General features: G+C 40.8%; 1 pseudogene; it reads right to left on the reverse strand.

Annotated features, from left to right (window-relative positions):
• Positions 1-6,367: 6,367 nt before the first annotated feature.
• On the reverse strand, positions 6,368-7,307 carry LOC104993579 (annotated as a pseudogene).
• Positions 7,308-20,211: the final 12,904 nt, after the last annotated feature.

The following is a 20,211-nucleotide window of genomic DNA, read 5'->3' on the forward strand; positions in this document are numbered from 1 at the left end:
TGGGGGAGAACACATTTCAGTCCACAGTGCCAGGTGTTGCTGCTGTTGTTCTGTAGAACAAGACCCTAAAAGAAGCTTTGTGTTTCTATGACAGCTTCAGGGGCCCACATATGCCTTACTTAGCACTCAGATCCTTGGTCCAGGAGATTTGTTGAGACCTAAATTTCATGAATATAGTAAGAAAGGTTGGGGCTTCCCAGGGGCCCAGTGGCAGGCAGGATCTGCCTGCTGGTGCAGGAGACATGGATTTGATCATGGGCCCAGGAAGATCCCACATGCTGCCTGGCAACTAAGCCCTCACCACAACTATTGAGCCTACACGTGGCAACTACTGAAGCCCTTGTAGTCCAGAGCTTGTACTTCACAAGAAGAGAAGTCACCCCATCAAGAAGCTCTTGCATCACAACTAGAGAGTAACCCCTGCTGGTCACAGAGAGAGAAAGCCAGCACACAGCAATGAAGATCCAGCACAGGCAAAAAGAAAATAAATAAAAGTTAAAAATAAAAGTTAAAAAAATTTTTTTTAAATAAATAGCTTGGTAAACTCATTGTTATTTGTATTATAGAACTGCACCGTCTACATCAAACTGTTATTTATGGCACTCTTGAATGACATGTTGTGGTATAGCCTTATGTGTAGAGTTTATACAAGCCAATTCAATGGGCCACATAACTGACCCAGAGAGACATTTATAATGACCTAAAAATAGCCAAGCTGATTAGACTTTATCACTAGAGGCCATAGAAATTAAAGGAACAGTTTACAATATAAAGTATCTGACCATAAATTTTTGCCAATATGATCAATAGAACAGAGGAAATTAGAGAGTCTTACCAAGTGTGGAGAGGCTCAGATAAGCTTCCTTAATGTATCAGTACTTCAATGCTATATTAATTGCTGTGGTGTAGTCCCTCTTGGGCTTCCCAGGTGGCCCAGTGGTAATGATTCTACCTGTCAATGCAGGAGATGCAGAAGTTGCTGGTTCAGTCTCTGGGTTGGGAAGATTCCCTGGAGGAGGAAATGGCAGCCCACTCCACATTCTTGCATGGAAAATTCCATGACAGAGGAGCCTGGCTGGCTACAGTCCATGGGGTCACAAAGAGTCAGACATAACCGAGAACTCAAACACAAATCACAGTCTTGTTGTGAGGGGGCTTGCATAACTCAACAAAGCTATGAGCCATGCCACCCAAGCTGGATGAGTCATAGTGAAGAGTTCTGACAAAACGTGGTCCACTAGAGAGGGAGACAGAAAACCACTCCAGTATTCTTGCAGATAGAACCTGATTAACAATATGAAAAGGCAAAAAGATATGACACTGGAAGATGAGCATCCCGCCCCCCACCCCAGGTCAGAAAGTATGCAAACATACTACTGGGGAAGAGCGGAGGGCAATTACTAACAAATCCAGGAAGAATGAAGTGGCTGGGGCAAAGTGGAAACATTGCTCAGTTGTAGATGTGTGTGGTGGTGAAAGTAAACTCCAATGCTGTAAAAAACGACATTGCATAGGAACCTGGAATGTTAGGTCCATGAATCAAGGTAAATTTGATGTGGTTCAAGTAGGAGATGGCAAGAGTGAACATCAACATCTTAGGAATCAGTGAACTAAAATGGACAGGAGTGGGAGAATTTAATTCAGATGACCATTATATCTACTATTGTGGGCAAGAATCCCATAGAAGAAATGGAATAGCCCATATAGTCAATAGAAGGGTCCAAAATCCAGTACTTGGGTACAGTCTAAAAAAACAACAGAATGATCTCTGTTCTTTTCCAAGGCAGACCATTCAATATCACAGTAATCCAAGTCTATGTCCAACCACTAATGCTGAAGAAGCTGAAGTTGACTGGTTCTATGAAGACCTACAGGACCTTCTAAAACTGACACCAAAAAATGATGTCCTTTCATTATAGGGGATTGGGATGCAAAAGTAGAAAGTCAAGGGATACACAGAGTAACAAGACAAGTTTGACTCTGGAGTACAATATGAAACAGGGCAAAGGCTAACAGAGTTCTGACAAGAGAACATGCTTGTCATAGCCATCACCCTTTTCCAACAACCCAAGAGATTCTACATGTGGACGTCACCAGATGGTCAAGGGATTCGATTTGGTAGACAGAATGCCTGAAGAACTATGGACAGAGTTTCAAAACACTGTACAGGAGGCAGTGACCAAAACCATCTCAAAGAAAAAGAAATTTACTCACACACAGAGTGCAGTGAGTGCAGTGAGAAATTTGCCTCTCAAGAAGGCAAAGTGATTGTCTGAGGAGGCTTTACAAAGAGCTGAGAAAAGAAGCAAAAGGCAAGGGACGAAGGGAAAGACAAGACAAAACTCTACCCAACTGAATGTAGAGTTCCAGAGAATAGCAAGGAGAGATAAAGCCTTCTTCAATGACCAATGTAAAGAAATAGAGGAAAGCAATAGGATGGGAAAGACAAAAGACCTTGGGAAAGACAAGACAAGAAAATTGGAGGTATCAAGGGAACATTTCATGTAAGGAAGGACACAATAAAGGACAGAAATGGTAAGGACCTAAGCAGAAGCAGGAGAGATTAAGAAGAGGTAGCAAGAATACACAGAACTACACTAAAAAGGTCTTAATGACCTGGATAACCATGATGGTGTGGTCATTCACCTAGAGCCGGACATTATGGACTGTGAAGTCAGGTGGGCCTTAGGAAGCATTACTATTAACAAAGCTAGTGGAGGTGACAGAATTCCAGCTGAGCTATTTAAAAATCCTAACAGTTAAAGTGCTGCACTCAGTGTGTGAACAAATTTGGAAAACTTAGCAGTGGCTACAGGACTGCTGCTGCTGCTGCTGCTAAGTCTCTTCAGTCACATCTGACTCTGTGCGACCCCATAGATGGCAGCCCACCAGGCTCCCCCATCCCTGGGATTCTCCAGGCAAGAACACTGGAGTGGGTTGCCATTTCCTTCTCCAATGCATGAAAGGGAAAAGGGAAAGTGAAGTCGCTCAGTCATGTCCGACTCTTAGGGACCCCATGGACTGCAGCCTACCAGGCTCCTCCGTCCATGGGATTTTCCAGGCAAGAGTACTGGAGTGGGTTGCCAGTGCCTTCTCCGACTAGAAAGGGTCAGTTTGCATTCCAATCCCAAAGAAGCAAGCAAGGAAGGAAGTGTTATTTGCTCAGTTGTGTCCGACTCTCCGTGAGCCCATGGACTGTAGCCCACCAGGCTCCTCTATCCATGGAATTCTCCAGGCAAGAATACTGGAGTGGGTTACCATTCCCTTCTCCAGGGGATCTTCCTGACCCAGGGATCTAACCCAGGTCTCCCACATTGCAGGCAGATTCTTTACTGTCTGAGGTACAGGGAGGAACCTTGCCAAAGAATGTTCAAATTACTGTACAACTGTGCTCATTTCACATGCTACCAAGGTTATGCTCAAAATCCTTCAAGCTAGACTTAAGTAGTATGTGAACCAAGATTTTCCAGATTCCAAGCTGGATTTCAAAGAGGCAGAGGAACCAGAGATCAGGTTGCTAACATTCACTGAATCATGGAGAAAGCAAGGGAGTTGCAGAAAAACATCTACTTTTGCTTCGCCTTTGACTGTGTTGTTCAGTCACTCAGTCGTATCTAGCTCTTTGTGACCCCATGAACTGCAGCACACCAGGCTTCCCTGTCCTTCACCATCTCCCAGATCTTGCTCAAACTCATGTTCATTGAGTCAGTGATGCCATCCAACCATCTCCTCCTCTGTTGTCCCCTTCTCCTCCTGCCTTCAATCTTTCCCAGCATCAGGGTCTTTTCTGAGTCTGCTCTTTGCATCAGGTGGCCAAAGTATTGGAGCTTCAGTTTCAGCATCAGTCCTTCTAATGAATATTCAGGATTGATTTCTTTTAGGATTGAGTGGTTTGATCCCCTTGGAATCCAAGGGACTCTCAAGAGTCTTCTCCAACACCACAGTTCAAAAGCATCAATTCTTCAGTGCTCAACCTTCTTTATGGTCCAACTTTCACACCCATACATGACTACTGGAAAAACCATAGCTTTGACTATACAGACATTTGTTGGCAAAGTGATATCTCTGCTTTTTAATATGCTCTCTAGATTTGTCATAACTTTTTTTCCAAGAAGCAACTGTCCTTTAATTTCATGGCTGCAGTCACCATCTGCGGTGATTTTGGAGCCCAAGAAAATAAAGTCTGTCAGTGTTTCCATTATTTCCTCAGCTATTTGCCATGAAGTGATGGGACCAGATGCCATGATCTTCATTTCTTGTGGATCACAACAAACTGTGGAAAATTCTTAAAGAGATGGGAGTAAAGTGGTCACTTTACCTGTCTCCTGAGAAGCCTGTATGTGAGTCAAGAAGAAACAGGACATGGAACAACAGACTGATTCAAAATTGGGAAAGGAGTACATCAGGCTGTATATTGTCACCCTGCTTATTTAACTTAAAGGCAGAGTATATCATGTGAAATGCTGAGGTGGATGAATCACAAGCTGGAATCAAGATTCAGTTCAGTTCAGTTCAGTCACTCAGTCGTGTCCGACTCTTTGTGACCCCATGAATCGCAGCACACCAGGCCTCCTTGTCCATCACCAACTCCTGGAGTTCACCCAAACTCATGTCCATCGAGTCAGTGATGCCATCCAGCCATCTCATCCTCTGTTGTCCCCTTTTCCTCCTGCCCCCGATCCCTCCCAGCACCAGAGTCTTTTCCAATGAGTCAACTCTTTGCATGAGGTGCCCAAAGTACTGGAGTTTCAGCTTCAGCATCAGTCCTTCCAAAGAACACCCAGGACTGATCTCCTTTAGAATGGACTGGTTGGATCTCCTTGCAGTCCAAGGGATTCTCAAGAGTCTTCTCCAACACACAGTTCAAAAGCATCAATTCTTTGGCGCTCAGCTTTCTTCACAGTCCAACTCTCACATCCATACATGACTGCTGGAAAAACCATAGCCTTGACTAGACAGACTTTGTTGGCAAAGTAATGTCTCTGCTTTCTTTTTTTTTAAGCTGGAGAATGTATTTTTATTCTTGTAGTTTTATACTAGGAAGTCAACATTTAATAATCCATTATTTACAATTGAATTATAAAAATTTTTAACCCTTAAATTGTACATCAATATCCTATGACTCCAAATTTTATCACTCTCCTTCAAGTCTGAAGAAAACGATCATGTAATTTAGTAACTTCTACAGGCAGCAAAGTCCCAGTGATATAACATTTAGTCTGAAGTCCTACACTCAGATGAGAATTAAGAACAGCCAGTATCTAACTGCGGAGAAGGCAATGGCACCCCACTCCAGTACTTTTGCCTAGAAAATCCCATGGACAGAGGAGCCTGGTAGGCTGCAGTCCATGGGGTTGCTAGAGTCGGACACGACTGAGCGACTTCACTTTCACTTTTCACTTTCATGCATTGGAGAAGGAAATGTCAACCCACTCCAGTGTTCTTGCCTGGAGAACCCCAAGATGGGGAAGCCTGGTGGGCTGCCGTCTATGGGGTCTTACAGAGTCAGACACGACTGAAGTGACTTAGCAGCAGCAGCAGCAGTATCTAACTGGCCTGAAACCTGTGTTCCTGGCTCAGGATTCCTGTGATAAATCTGTAAGTCCACACTAAGACACAAAAATAAACTAGGGTGTGTATGTCATATAAAAACTTCACAGTAAAAATAACAAAAATGTTACCAAATTTCAACCATATTACAGTTTTCATCCATTAGCTTTCAAAATGCCTGATTAACTGAATTAAATGCAATTTTAAAAAATGTTTGCCCAGCATTTCAAAATGGTAATGGAGTATAACTTTAAAAATGTCAAAGTATGCTGTACATATTGCACTTTTCTGCTAGGCTGGGCATGATACCTCCATGGCAAGATACCAAAACTACTGAATAAAATACACTTTAAAATCATAGGTAATTGATTCATTTCCCTGAAATCATCATCATCATCATCATCATCATCACCAAAACCTTCCAGGATTTTGTAAGATTTGATTCCTTAAATACAATTTTAAAGTTTAACTTAAGGAGGGGGAAAAAAAAGACCCTCATGTATTTGACTTATTTCCTTTTTTTGGTCATTCAGTGACCAAAGAGAATTTTAAACAAATTATGTTTCATGTTTTCTGGCTTAATAAAAGGTTAGAATTTCTATTATCCAAATTAAGAAAAATTATACTAATCAGAAGCTATTAATTTTCAAAACTCTATGTCTGTCTGTCTGTAGGTCCTCTTAGAACCTTTCCAAACTTTCATAAACAATAGACTTTAATCAATTATGTGTTAGAAACAAATTAGGTAAGGAAAACATTTTGCAAAAATAAAATCACTTCCCAATATGCTTGACAGAAACAAGCTATTCATTTTCATTTGTGTTCCATTGAAGACATTACTGAAATCTGTCCAGTGGTTTATTTCCAACTGGTCCACTATGAAATTCTTCAGAATGTTTTAAGATTGGCTGTAGCTAGAGTTCTGACTTCCATTTGGACCCTGCTCTCCTTCACTGTTTGGAGGAGGTTTTGGTTTCGGCATCTTACTAAGAATAGTTGCCTCTCTTTTCTCTCATCAAAAATTTTCCACTGCTCATACAACTTTAAAATAACCCTGATTATTTCCAAAATCTTCTCCATATCCACAGAAAGCTCAGCAAACCACTGTCTGGCATCATTCTGCTGTACAACACAGGCTACATGTAGGCAAGCTAAAGCTATCATGAAAGGAGGATACAGTAGGCAAAGATCCGTTCTGTAGGTATCATTTACTATCCTCCAAGCAAGGGGAAGCAGTATGTCTTCTTGGCCCATGTCCTGCACATACTGGAACAAAGGTCTATAAGGATGATACACTATCAAGCAACAATCCATTAATTCTAAAAGATAGAATTCACATTCTAATACATGGTTCATCTTATAAGGAAATTCCTTTAGAAAGGCATATGAAAATCTAGTTTTCAATACAGAAGTAGCAGCAGCAATCAATCTTGTATTTGATACTACTCCAAATTCCTCTACTTTGGATGCCAAAAACACACATGTAGGACCCATTAATACAGGATCTATACTTTTCAGAGAATACCTTGCATAGAATCTCTTGAAATAGACCGTAGCAGTGGCAATAACTTGTTGTCTTAATTTAAGTTGTTCACCTAATGCTTGGATAACATTTGTAAAAAATATCTGTAATTTCCCATACTCTTCTTCCAAGAGAAACTTTAAATCTTTTTGGCATTCCTTCAACAGATCTTGTTTGTCCAAAATCCATTGTAAATAGTGGAGCTCTGCCAAAAGTTCCCTGCCATGGAACACAGCTGCCCTCATAAAAAAGCACCAGCCGCTGGAGCGGTGCGCAGAGTGACCATAGCCCCAACCCTTCCCATCACCGGGCTCCTTGATCTGATGGCCTCAGGTCCACTCTGCGGCGGTGACCTGTCTCTGCTTTTGAATATGCTATGTAGGTTGGTCATAACTTTCCTTCCAAGGAATAAGCATCTTTTAATTTCATGGCTGCAATCACCATCTGCAGTGATTTTGGAGCCCAAAAAAATAAAGTCTGATACTGTTTCCACTGTTTCCCCATCTAGTTCCCATGAAGTGATGGGACCAGATGCCATGATCTTAGTTTTCTGAATGTTGAGCTTTAAGCCAACTTTTTCACTCTCCTCTTTCCCTTTCATCAAGAGGCTTTTAGTTTCCCTTCACTTTCTGGCATAAGGGTGGTGTTATCTGCATATCTGAGGTTATTGATATTTCTCCCAGCAATCTTGATTCCAGCTTGTGCTTCTTCCAGCCCACCATTTCCCATAATGTACTCTGCATATAAGTTAAATAAGCAGGGTGACAATATACAGCCTTGACGTACCCCTTTTCCTCTTTGGAACCAGTCTGTTGTTCCATGTCCAGTTCTAACTGTTGCTTCCTGACCTGCATACACATTTTTCTAGAGGCAGGTCAGGTGGTCTGGTATTCCCATTTCTTTCAGAATTTTCCACAGTTTATTGTGATTCACACTGTCAAAGGCTTTTGCATAGCCAATAAAGCAGAAATAGATGTTTTTCTGGAACTCTCTTGCTTTTTCCATGATCCAGCAGATGTTGGCAATTTGATCTGTGGTTCCTCTGCCTTTTCTAAAACCAGCTTGAACTTCTGGAAGTTCACAGTTCACATATTGTTGAAGCCTGGCTTGGAGAATTTTGAGCATTACTTTTCTAGTGTGTGAGATGAGGGCAACTATGCAGTAGTTTGAGTGTTCTTTGGCATTGTCTTTCTTTGGGATTGGAATGAAAACTGACCTTTTCCAGTTGATTCTCCAGGAATCAAGATTACCTGGAGAAATATCAACAACCTCAGAAATGCAGATGATACTGCTTTAATGGCAGAAAGTGAAGAGGAACTAAAGAGCTTCTTGATGAAGGTGTAAGAGGAGAGTGAAAGAATTGGCTTGAAACTCAATATTTAAAAAAACCCAGCTAAGGTCATGTCATCTGGTCCCATCATTTCATGGCAAATAGAAAGGGGAAAAGAGGAAGCAGTGCCAGATTTTATTTTCTTGGGCTTCAAAATCATTGCATATGGTGACTGCAGCTTTGAAATTAAAAGACACTTGCTCCTTGGAAGGAAAGCTATGACAAACCAAAGACAGCACATTCAAAAGCAGAGATATCAGGGCTTTCTTGGTGGCTCAGTGGTAAAGAATCCGTCTGCCAATGTAGAAGACATGAATTTGATCCCTGCTGCAGGAAGATTCCACATGCCATGGAGCAACTAAGCCCATACACCACAACTATTGAGCCTGTGTTCTAGAGCCCCAGAGCCACAACTACTGCTCCTGTGTGCCACAGCTTATGAAGCCTGCAGTGCTCTAGAGCCAGTGTTCCACAACAAGAGAAACCACCACAAAGAGCAGCCTGTGCACTGCACAACTTCTCACGACTACTAGAGTAGTCCCTGCTTGCTGCAGCTAGAGGAAAGCCCAAGCATCAGCAAAGACCTGGCACAGCCAAAACTTACTAATTAAAAAACTAACTATATTTATATATGATATCACCATAGTTTGGTCTCAGGTCATACAACAGGGAGGGAACACAGCCCCGCCCTTCAATAGAATATTGGATTAAAGATTTACTGAGCATGGCCCCACCCATCAGAACAAGACCCAGTTTCTCCCACAGTCAGTCTCTCCCATCAGGAACCTTCCACAAGCCTCTTAACCTTATCCATCAGAGGGCAGACAGAATGAAAACCACAATCCCAGAAAACTAATCAAACTGATCAGAAGGACCACAGCCTTGTCTAACTCAATGAAACTATGAGCCATGCCGTGTAGGGCCACCCAAGATGGATGGGTCGTGGTGGAGAGTTCTGACAAAATGTGGTCCATTGGACAAGGGAATGGCAAACCACTTCAGTATTTTTGCCTTGAGAACCCCATGAACAGTATGAAAAGGCAAAAAGATTTGACACTGAAAGATGAACTCTCCAGGTTGGTAGTGCCCAATATGCTACTGGAGATCAGTGGAGAAATAACTTCGGAAAGAATACAGAAACAGAGCCAAAGCAAAACAATGCCCAGTTGTGGATGTGACTGGTGATGGAAGTAAAGTCTGATGCTGTAAAGAACAATATGGCATAGGAACCTGGAATGTTAGGTCCATGAATCAAGGTAAATTGGAAGTGGTCAAACAGGAGATGGCAAGAGTGAACATCGACATTTTATGAATCAGTGAACTAAAATGGATTGGAATGGGCAAATTTAATTCAGAATACCATTATATCTAATACTATAGGCAAGAATCCCTTAAAAAAAATGGAGAAGACCTCATAGTCAACAAAAGAGTCCAAAATGCAGTTCTTGGATACAATCTCCAAAATGACAAAAGATCTCTGTTCGTTTCCAAGGTGAACCATTCAATATCACAGTAATCCAAGTCTATGTCCTGACCAATATGCTGAAGAAGCTGAAGTTAAATGGTTCTATGAAGACCTCCTAGAACCTTCTAGAACTAACACCCCCAAAAGATATCCTTTTCATTATAGGGGACTGGGATGCAAAAATAGGAATTCAAGAGATACCTGGAGTAACAGACAAATTTGGCCTTGGAGTACAAAATGAAGCAGGGCAAAGGCCTACAGAGTTTTGCTAAGAGAATGCACTGGTCATAACAAACACCCTTTTCCAACAACAAAAGAGAAGATTCTACATATGGACATCACCAGATGATCAATACCAAAATCAGATTGATTATATTCTTTGTAGCCAAAGATGGAGAAGCTCTATACAGTCAGCAAAAACAACCATGAGCTGACTGTGGCTCAGATCATGAACTCCTTATTGCCAAATTCAGACTTAAATTGAAGAAAGTAGGGAAAACCACTAGATCATTCAGGTATGATCTAAATCAAATCCCTTATGATTATACAGTGAAAGTGAGAAATAGACTCAAGGATTAGATCTGATAGATAGAGTGCCTGAAGATCAATGGATGGAGGTTCATGACATTGTACAGGAGGCAGGAATAAAGACCATCCCCACGAAAAAGAAATGCAAAAAGGCAAAATAGTTGTCTGAGGAGGACTTACAAATAGCTGAGAAAAGAAGAGAAGTGAAAGGCCAAGGAGAAAAGGAAAGACAGATCCATTTGAATGCAGAGTTCCAAAGAACAGCAAGGAGAGATAAGAAAGACTTCCTCAGTGAACAATGCAAAGAAATAGGAGAAAACTATAGTATGGGGAAGACTGGAGATCTCCTCAAGAAAATTAGAGATACCAAGGGAATATTTCATGCAAAGATGGGCACAATAAAGGACAGAAATGGTATGGACCTAACAGAAACAGAAGCTATTAAGAAAAGGTGGCAAGAATACACAGAAGAACTCTACAAAAAAGATCTTCATGACCAAGATAATCACAATGGTGTGATCACTCACCTAGAGCCAGACATCTTGGAATGTGAAGTCAAGTGGGCCTTAGAAAGCATCACTACGAACAAAGCTAGTGGAGGTGATGAAATTCCAGCTGAGTTATTTCAAAACCTAAAAGATGATGCTGTGAAAGTGCTGCACTCAATATGCCAGCAAATTTGGAAAACTCAGCAGTGGCCACAGGACTGGAAAATGTCAATTTTCATTACAATTCCAAAGAAAGGCAATGTCAAAGAATGCTCAAACTACCACACAATTGCGCTCATCTCACACGCTAGTAAAGTAATGCTCAAAATTCTCCAAGCCAGGTTTCAACAATATGTAAACTGTGAACTTCCAAATGTTCAAGCTGGTTTTAGAAAAGGCAGAGGAGCCAGAGATCAAATCACCAACATCTGCTGGATCATCGAAAAAGCAAGAGAATACCAGAAAAACATCTTCTTTTTCTTTATTGACTATGCAAAAGCCTTTGACTGTATGGTTCACAATAAACTGGAAAATTCTGAAAGAGATGGGAATGCCAGACCACCTGAGCTGCCTCCTAAGAAATCTGTATGCAAGGCAAGAAGCAACAGTTAGAACTGGACATGGAACAAGAGACTGGTTCCAAATAGGGAAAGGAGTACATCAAGGCTGTATATTGTCACCCTGCTTATTTAACTTATATTCAGAGTACATCATGAGAAATGCTTGCCTGGAGGAAGCACAAGCTGGAATCAAGATTTCCGGGAAAAATATCAATAACCTCAGATATTCAGATGACACTGCCCTTATGGCAGAAAGTGAAGAACTAAAGAGCCTCTTGGTGAAAGTGAAAGAGGAGAGTGAAAAAGTTGCCTTAAAACTCAATATTCAAAAAACTAAGATCATGGCATCTGGTTCCATCACTTCATGGGAAGTAGATGGGGAAACAGTGGAACTAGTGACAGATCTTATTTTCTTGGGCTCCAAAATCACTGCATAGGGTGACTGCAGCCCTGAAATTAAGACACTTGCTCCTTGGAAGAAAAGCTATGACTAACCAAGACAGCATATTAAAAGCAGAGACATTACTTTGCTAGCAAACATCTGTGTAGTCAAATTATGGTTTTTCTAGTAGTCATGTATGGCTGTGACAGTTAGACTATAAAGAAAGCTGAGCGCCAAAGAATTGATGCTTATTCACCATGGTGTTGGAGAAAACTCTTAAGAGTCCCTTGGACTGCAAGGAGATCCAACTCGATGGACATGAGTTTGAGCAAGCTCCAGGAATTGGTGATGAACAGGGAAGTCTGGAATTCTGCAGTGCATGGGATCTTAAAGAGTTAGACATGACTGAGTGACTGAAATACTCTCTCTCTCTCTCTCTCTCTATATATATATATATATATACACACACAGAGAGAGAGATATCACCACTGTACTGACAAAGTCCATATAGTTTTCCAGTAGTCATGTACAGATGTGAGAGTTGGATCATAAAGAAGACTGAGTGCCAAAGAATTGATGCTTTTAAATTGTGGTGCTGGAGAAGACTCTGGAAAGTATCTTGGAGTGCAAGGAGATCAAACAGGTCAATCCTAAAGGAAATCAACCTTGAATATTCATTGGAAGGACTGATGCTGGAAGCTGAAATTCTAGTGCTTTGCCTAACTAATGTGAAGAGATAACTCATTGGAAAAGATCCCGTTACTGGGAAAGACTGAAGGCAAAGGAGAAGGGGGCAGCAGAGGATGAGATGGTTAGATAGTATCACTGACTCAATGGACATGAATTTGAGTAAATTCTGGGAGACAGTGGACAGAGGAGCCTGGCATGCTACAGTCCATGGGATTCCAAAGAGTCAGGTACAACTTAGTGACTGAGTAACAGGTGGAATGCAAAAGTAGGAAGTCAAGAAACACCTAGGGTAACAGACAAATTTGGCCTTGGAATACGGAATGAAGCAGGGCAAAGGCTATAAGAGTTTTGCCAAGAGAACGCACTGGTCATAGCAAACACCCTCTTCCAACAACACAAGATAAGACTCTACACATGGACATCACCAGATGGTAAACACCGAAATCAGATTGATTATAGTCTTTGCAGCCAAAGGTGGAGAAGCTCTATACAGTCAGCAAAAACAACCGGGAGCTGACTGTGGCTCAGATCATGAACTCCTTATTGCCAAATTCAGACTTAAATTGAAGAAAGTAGGGAAAACCACTAGATCATTCAGGTATGACCTAAATCAAATCCCTTATGATTGTATAGTGGAAGTGAGAAATAGATTTAAGGGACTAGATCTGATAGAAGAGTGCCTGATGAACTATGGATGGAGGTTTGTGGCATTGTACAGGAGACAGGGATCAAGACCATCCCCCTGGAAAACAAATGCAAAAAAGCAAAACGGCTATCTGGGGAGGCCTTACAAATAGCTGTGAAAAGAAGAGAAGTGAAAAACAAAGGAGAAAAGGAAAGCTATAAGTATCTGAATGCAGAGTTCCAAAGAATAGCAAGGAGAGATAAGGAAGCCTTCGTCAGCAATCAATGCAAAGAAGTAGAGGAAAACAACAGAATGGGAAAGACTAGAGATCTCTTCAAGAAAATTAGAGATACCAAGGGAACATTTCATGCAAAGATGGGCTCGATAAAGAACAGAAATGGTATGGACCTAACGGAAGCAGAAGATATTAAGAAGAGGTGGCAAGAATACACAGAAGAACTGTACAAAAAAGATCTTCACGACCCAGATAATCACGATGGTGTGATCACTGACCTAGAGCCAGACATCCTGGAATGTGAAGTCAAGTGGGCCTTAGAAAGCATCACTACGAACAAAGCTAGTGGAGGTGATGAAATTCCAGCTGAGTTATTTCAAAACCTAAAAGATGATGCTGTGAAAGTGCTGCACTCAATATGCCAGTGAATTTTGAAAACTCAGCAGTGGCCACAGGACTGGAAAAGGTCACTTTTCATTCCAATCCCGATGAAAGGCAATGCCAAAGAATGCTCAAACTACTGCAAAATTGCACTCATCTCACACACTAGAAAAGTAATGCTCAAAATTCTCCAAGCCAGGCTTCAGCATTACGTGAACTGTGAACTTCCAAATGTTCAAGCTGGTTTTAGAAAAAGCAGAGGAACCAGAGATCAAATTGTCAACATCTGCTGGATCATGGAAAAAGCAAGAGAGTTCCAGAAAAACATCTATTTCTGCTTTATCGACTATGCCAAAACCTTTGACAATGTGGATCACAATAAATTGTGGAAAATTCTGAAAGAGATGGGAATACCAGACCACCTGACCTGCCTCTAGAAAACCTGTATGCAGGTCAGGAAGCAACAGTTAGAACTGGACATGGAACAACAGACTGGTTCCAAATAGGAAATGGAGTACGTCAAGGCTGTATATTGTCACCCTGCTAATTTAACTTATATTCAGAGTACATCATGAGAAATGGTGGGCTGGAAGAAGTACAAGCTGGAATCAAGATTGCCAGGAGAAATATCAATAACCTCAGATATGCAGATGACACCATCCTTATGGCAGAAAGTGAAGAGGAACTAAAAAAGCCTCTTGATGAAAGGGAAAGAGGAGAGTGAAAAAGTTGGCTTAAAGGTCAGCATTCAGAGAACTAAGATTATGGCATCCGGTTCCATCACTTCATGGGAAATAGATGGGGAAACAATGGAAACAGTGTCAGACTTTATTTTTTTGGGCTCCAAAATCACTGCAGATGGTGATTGCAGCCATGAAATTAAAAGATGCTTACTCCTTGGAAGGAAAGTTATGACCAACCTACATAGCATATTCAAAAGCAGAGACATTACTTTGCCAACAAAGGTTCGTCTAGTCAAGGCTATGGTTTTTCCAGTGGTCATATATGGATGTGAGAGTTGGACTGTGAAGAAACCTGAGCACCAAAGAATGATGCTTCTATACTGTGGTGTTGGAGAAGATTCTTGAGAGTCCCTTGGACTGCAAGGAGATCCAACCAGTCCTTTCTAAAGGAGATCAGTCCTGGGTGTTCTTTGGAAGGACTGATGCTAAAACTGAAACTCCAATACCTTGGCCACTTCATGCGAAGAGTTGACTCATTGGAAAAGACTCTGATGCTGGGAGGGATTGGGGGCAGGAGGAGAAGGGGACGACAGAGGATGAGATGGCTGGATGGCATCACCGACTCGATGGACGTGAGTCTGAGTGAACTCCGGGAGTTGGTGATGGACAGGGAGGCCTGGCATGCTTTGATTCATGGGGTCACAAAGAGTAGGACATGACTGAGCGACTGAACTGAACTGAACTGAACATATGTATTGAAAGAAAGAAAACTACCACCATGTATCAAGGATTTAATATACCAATAAATGCCTTCTCAAGTTTCTTTATGAAAGTCATTGCAATTACTATGCAGTCTTTGAGATCATAATGATCTTGTGGTTGATGCTCTGGAAGCTTCTTTATGTGTGTCCAGTGTTTTCCACTCATTTAATCACTCAACAAATATTTGTTGAGTATCTTCTATGTGTCAGGAACTATGCTAGGTATTGGTGATATGGCAATGAATACTACAGATGTGGTCTTTGTTCATAGATATTGATAACAAAATACTGAATGTAATGAAGGAGTAATGGGACCTTATTACAGGAACCTAACCAAGAGGAGCCAACTTGGAAGGTTTCCTTTGATAAAAATGTCATTTTAGCTCCATGGAAAAACTTCTGCTTGAAAACAAGGGACACAAAAGCTTTTTGACCAGGAAGAGCCTCTCTTTCTCTTCAATAAGGAAACTGTGTCCAAATAATTGCTAAAAAGTGAGTGTTAAAATCATGAGACTTTAGGATGTTGTCAATAGATTTCCTTGAGAAATGAAGGAGTTACTTTATTCAGGTCAGCAATAGTAACTAAAATAAAAGTTTTAAACAAATAAACCTTTTGTTTTAAGAATAAAATAAAAAAGATAGAGGAAAAGAAGAGAATATCTAGGAATAAACTTATCCAAGGAAGTGAAAGACATATACTCTGAAAACCATAAAACACTGATGAAGGAAATTGAAGATAGTACAAGTAAATGGAAAGTTATCCCATGTTCATTGAAGAGAAGACTTCTTAAAAATTAATTAATTAATTTTAATTGTAGGATAATTACTTTACAACATTTCGATGGCTTCTGCCATACATCAACATGAATTGGCTGCAGGTATATATGTGCCCCGCTCATCCTAACCCACCTGCCTCCCCATCTTATCCCTCTGGGTTGTCCCAGAGCACCGGCTTTGGTTGCCCTGCTTCGTGCATGGAACTTGCACTGGCAATTTGTTTTACATATGGTAATGTACATGCTTCAAAGCTATTCTCTCAAATCATCCCACCTTCGCCTTTTCCCACTGAATCCAAAAGAATGGAATAATTAATATTGTTAAAATGTCCATACAACTCAAAACAGTCAACAGATTTAATGCAATCCCTATCAAAATAGACATGACATTTTTTACAGAACTAGAAAAATAATCCTGAAATATATATGCAACTACAAAATACCCTGAGTAGCCAAATCAATCTTGAAAAAAAAAAGAACAAAGCTGGAGGTATCATACTCCTTTACTTCAGACTATGACTACAAAGCTACAGTAATCAAAACAGTATGGGTCTGGTATGGTAATAAAAACAGTCATAGGATAGAGAGCCCAGATATAAATTCATGCACTTAGGGGCAATTAATTTATGATAAAGGAAGTAAGGGGAAAAGACAACCTTTTCACTATGTGGTATTAGGAATATTAGCTACATGTAAAAGAATGAAATTAGAACACTTACACCACATACAAATATAAACTCAAAATGGAATAAAGACTTAAATGTAGAAACAGAAACAATAAAACTCCTAGAAAAAAACAGTATGCTTTTTGACATAGGTTTTAGCAGGATCTTTTTGGGTCTGCCCCTCAAGCAAGGGAAACAAACGCAAAAATAAACAAATGGGATTTAACCAAACTTAAAAGCTTTAGCATAGCAAAGGAAACTGTTAACAAAATGAAAAGGCAGTCTGCTGAATGGGAGAAGATGTTTGCAAGTGATGTGTTTGATAAGGGGTTAATATCTAAAATATATAAAGAACTAACACAACTCCATTAAATTAAAAGACATTTACTCCTTGGAAGGAAAGTTATGACCAACCTGGATAGCATGTTCAAAAGCAGAGACATTACTTTGCCAACAAAGATTCATCTAGTCAAGGCTATGGTTTTTCCTGTGGTCATGTATGGATGTGAGAGTTGGACTGTAAAGAAGGCTGAGTGCTGAAGAATTGATGCTTTTGAACTGTGGTGTTGGAGAAGACTCTTGAGAGTCCCTTGGACTGCAAGGAGATCCAACCAGTCCATTCTGAAGGCGATCAGCCCTGGGATTTCTTTGGAGGGAATGATGCTAAAGCTGAAACTCCACCTCATGCGAAGAGTTGACTCATTGGAAAAGGCTCTGCTGCTGGGAGGGATTGGGGGCAGGAGGAGAAGGGGACGACAGAGGATGAGATAGCTGGATGGCATCACTGACTCGATGGATGTGAGTCTCAGTGAACTCCTGGAGTTGGTGATGGACAGGGAGGCCTGGCGTGCTGCGATTCATGGGGTTGCAAAGAATCGGACACGACTGATGGATCTGATCTGATCTGAATACAATTCAATATAAAAAACTCAGTTAAAAAATAGAGGACCTGAATAGGCATTTTTCCAAAGAAAATATACAAATGATCTACAGGCACATGAAATGATGCTCATCATCATTAATCATCAGAGAAATGCAAATTAAAATCACAATGAAGTATCACCTCAAACCAGTCAGAATGACCGTCATCAAAAAGAACACAAGTAACAAATGTTGGCGGGTGGGGGGAGGGGATAAAAAGGAACTCCTGTACACTGTGGGAATGTGAATTGGTGCAGCCATTGTAGAAATCAGTATGGAGTTTCCTCAAAAAACTAAAAATAGAACTACCATTGGATCCAGCAATTCCATTCCTAAACAGATACCCCCCCCAAAATGAAAACACTAATTTGAAAAGATACATGCACCCCAGGGTTCTTCTGAAAGTCTGAGAAAGTAAAAGTGTTAATCACTCAGTCCTATCCAACTCTTTGCCGCCCCATTGACTGTAGCCCGCCAGGCTCCTCTGCCCATAAAATTCTCCAGGCGAGTATACTGGAGTGGGGTTGACATTCTCTTCTCCAGGGGATCTTCCTGACCCAGGGATCAGACTCAGTTCTTATCAGTATTATTTACAATTTCCAAATATGAAAGTGACCTAAGTGTGTGTCAACAGATGAATGGATAAATAAGATGTGAGATACACACACACACACACACACACACACATACACAATGGAATTCTACTCAGCCATAAAAAATAATAGAATTTGTCATTTGTGACAACATGGGTAGATTTGGAAGGTATCATACTAAGTGAAATAAGTCAAACAGAGAAAGAGAAATACTTTATGATATCACTTATATGTGAAATCTAAAAAATAGAACAAGCTAGTGCATATAATAAAGAAACAGATGCACAGACATAGAGAACAAGCTAGAGGTTACCACTGAGGAGAAGGAAGAAGGAGGGGCAAAATAGGGGTAGGGTATTAAGAAGACCAAACTACTATGTATAAAATAAATAAGCTACAAAGATATATTGTACACACAAGGAATAGAGCCAAAATTTTATAGCAACTATATGTGAAATATAACCTTTAATATTGTGAATCATTAATATTGGAGAAGGCAATGGCACCCCATTCCAGTACTCTTGCCTGGAGAGTCCCATGGACAGAGGAGCCTGGTGGGCTGCAGTCCATGGGGTCGCTAAGAGTCAGACACGACTGAGTGACTTCACTTTCACTTTCACTTTCAGGGCAACTATTCTTCAATTAAAAAAGAGAAAGAGACTGAAATTTCACCATTTGCAAATATAACCAATATATTGGGTAGCAATATAACCAATATTTTGTAATGACTGTAAATGGAAACTAACTTTTAAAAATTGTGTGAAAATTAAAAAAACTTCAAATCCAAAATCAAAATAAAAAAAAAATAAATGAACAAAAACTCTCTTTGGAAATTTAAAGTGAGAGAGAATTGGAGCATCTAATGTGCCCTGCTGATATATATATCTATATAACAATTGCTCAAAACTAAAAGAAAGAGAGGCTTCCCCTGTGACCCTGTGGTAAAGAATCTGCCTGCAATGCAGGAGGTGCAGGAAATCAGAGTTCAATCCCTGGGTCAGGAAGATCCCCTGGAGGAGGGCATGGCAATCCACTCCAGTATTCTTGCCTGGAGAATCCCTAGGGCAGAGGAGCCTGGCACACTACAGTCCATAGAGTCGAGAAGAGTCAGACATGACTGAAGCCACTTAGCATGCATGCAAAGGAAAGAGAGACTATGGAAATCCCTCACGCTTAGACGGCAGAATCCATAGGGCAAGCTTTTTGCCTTGCAAAACTTATAAATAGATGATAAAACGGTGTGTACTGTTTGAGGAAATCCTGAGTTAAGAATTGTTAGTTCAGAATTTTATTTTCCTTGAATTTTTAACAAGCCACATGGAAATCCTATTTTCCAGAATTCCTGGAAAGATGAGAGAGTCAATTCCTAGGTAGGTCAATAATAAATCTGGAGTCCTGAGGAGGAGAGAGGGGTCTGGAGTTCTCAAAGAGGAGAAAAGGACAAACTTTTTTTTTTCTTTAAGTCCAGAGCTGATGATTACACAGCAAAACAACTCAGCTTAAACTCTGTACTAAGGCTTATGTAACAACAATGGATCCTGCTCTAGGACATGTTTCTCCTTCATGGGTCTGGTAAGACCTTTACAACCTTGAGACATTCTTTGATTTACTGTGATAACCAACTGAAAAATTATATAAATCCCTTTCTAAAACTCGCAAGGGGGGCACTCTCCATCCCCCCTCCTGATGTCTGTGTCAGAAGCTTTCTCTGTTCCTTTTCCACTTTAATAAAACTCTGCTACACAAAAGCTCTTGAGTGATCAAGCCTGGTCCCTGGTCCTGAAGCTAAATCTTCAGAGATCACGAATATGACATCGTTCACCATAAGCCAACATCTTGGGGGCTCATTCGGGATCTTCAGGACAAGGTAAGAACACTTAAGAACTCTAGCCTCTCTGCTTTCTCAGTACACATGTTTCTCCTCTTACTCTACTAACTCTACTGTGTGCTTGTGTGAATGAATGACACGCCCTGCGTGAAGCAAGTGATGAGCCCTGCTCTGTGGTTTTTGAGGTGCTCATAATGACTGAAGGCAGCCCAGAAAGGGGAGCATTGT

Source organism: Bison bison, unplaced genomic scaffold (assembly GCF_000754665.1).
Source record: "Bison bison bison isolate TAMUID 2011002044 unplaced genomic scaffold, Bison_UMD1.0 scf7180017864240, whole genome shotgun sequence".
Classification (NCBI taxonomy): domain Eukaryota; kingdom Metazoa; phylum Chordata; class Mammalia; order Artiodactyla; family Bovidae; genus Bison; species Bison bison.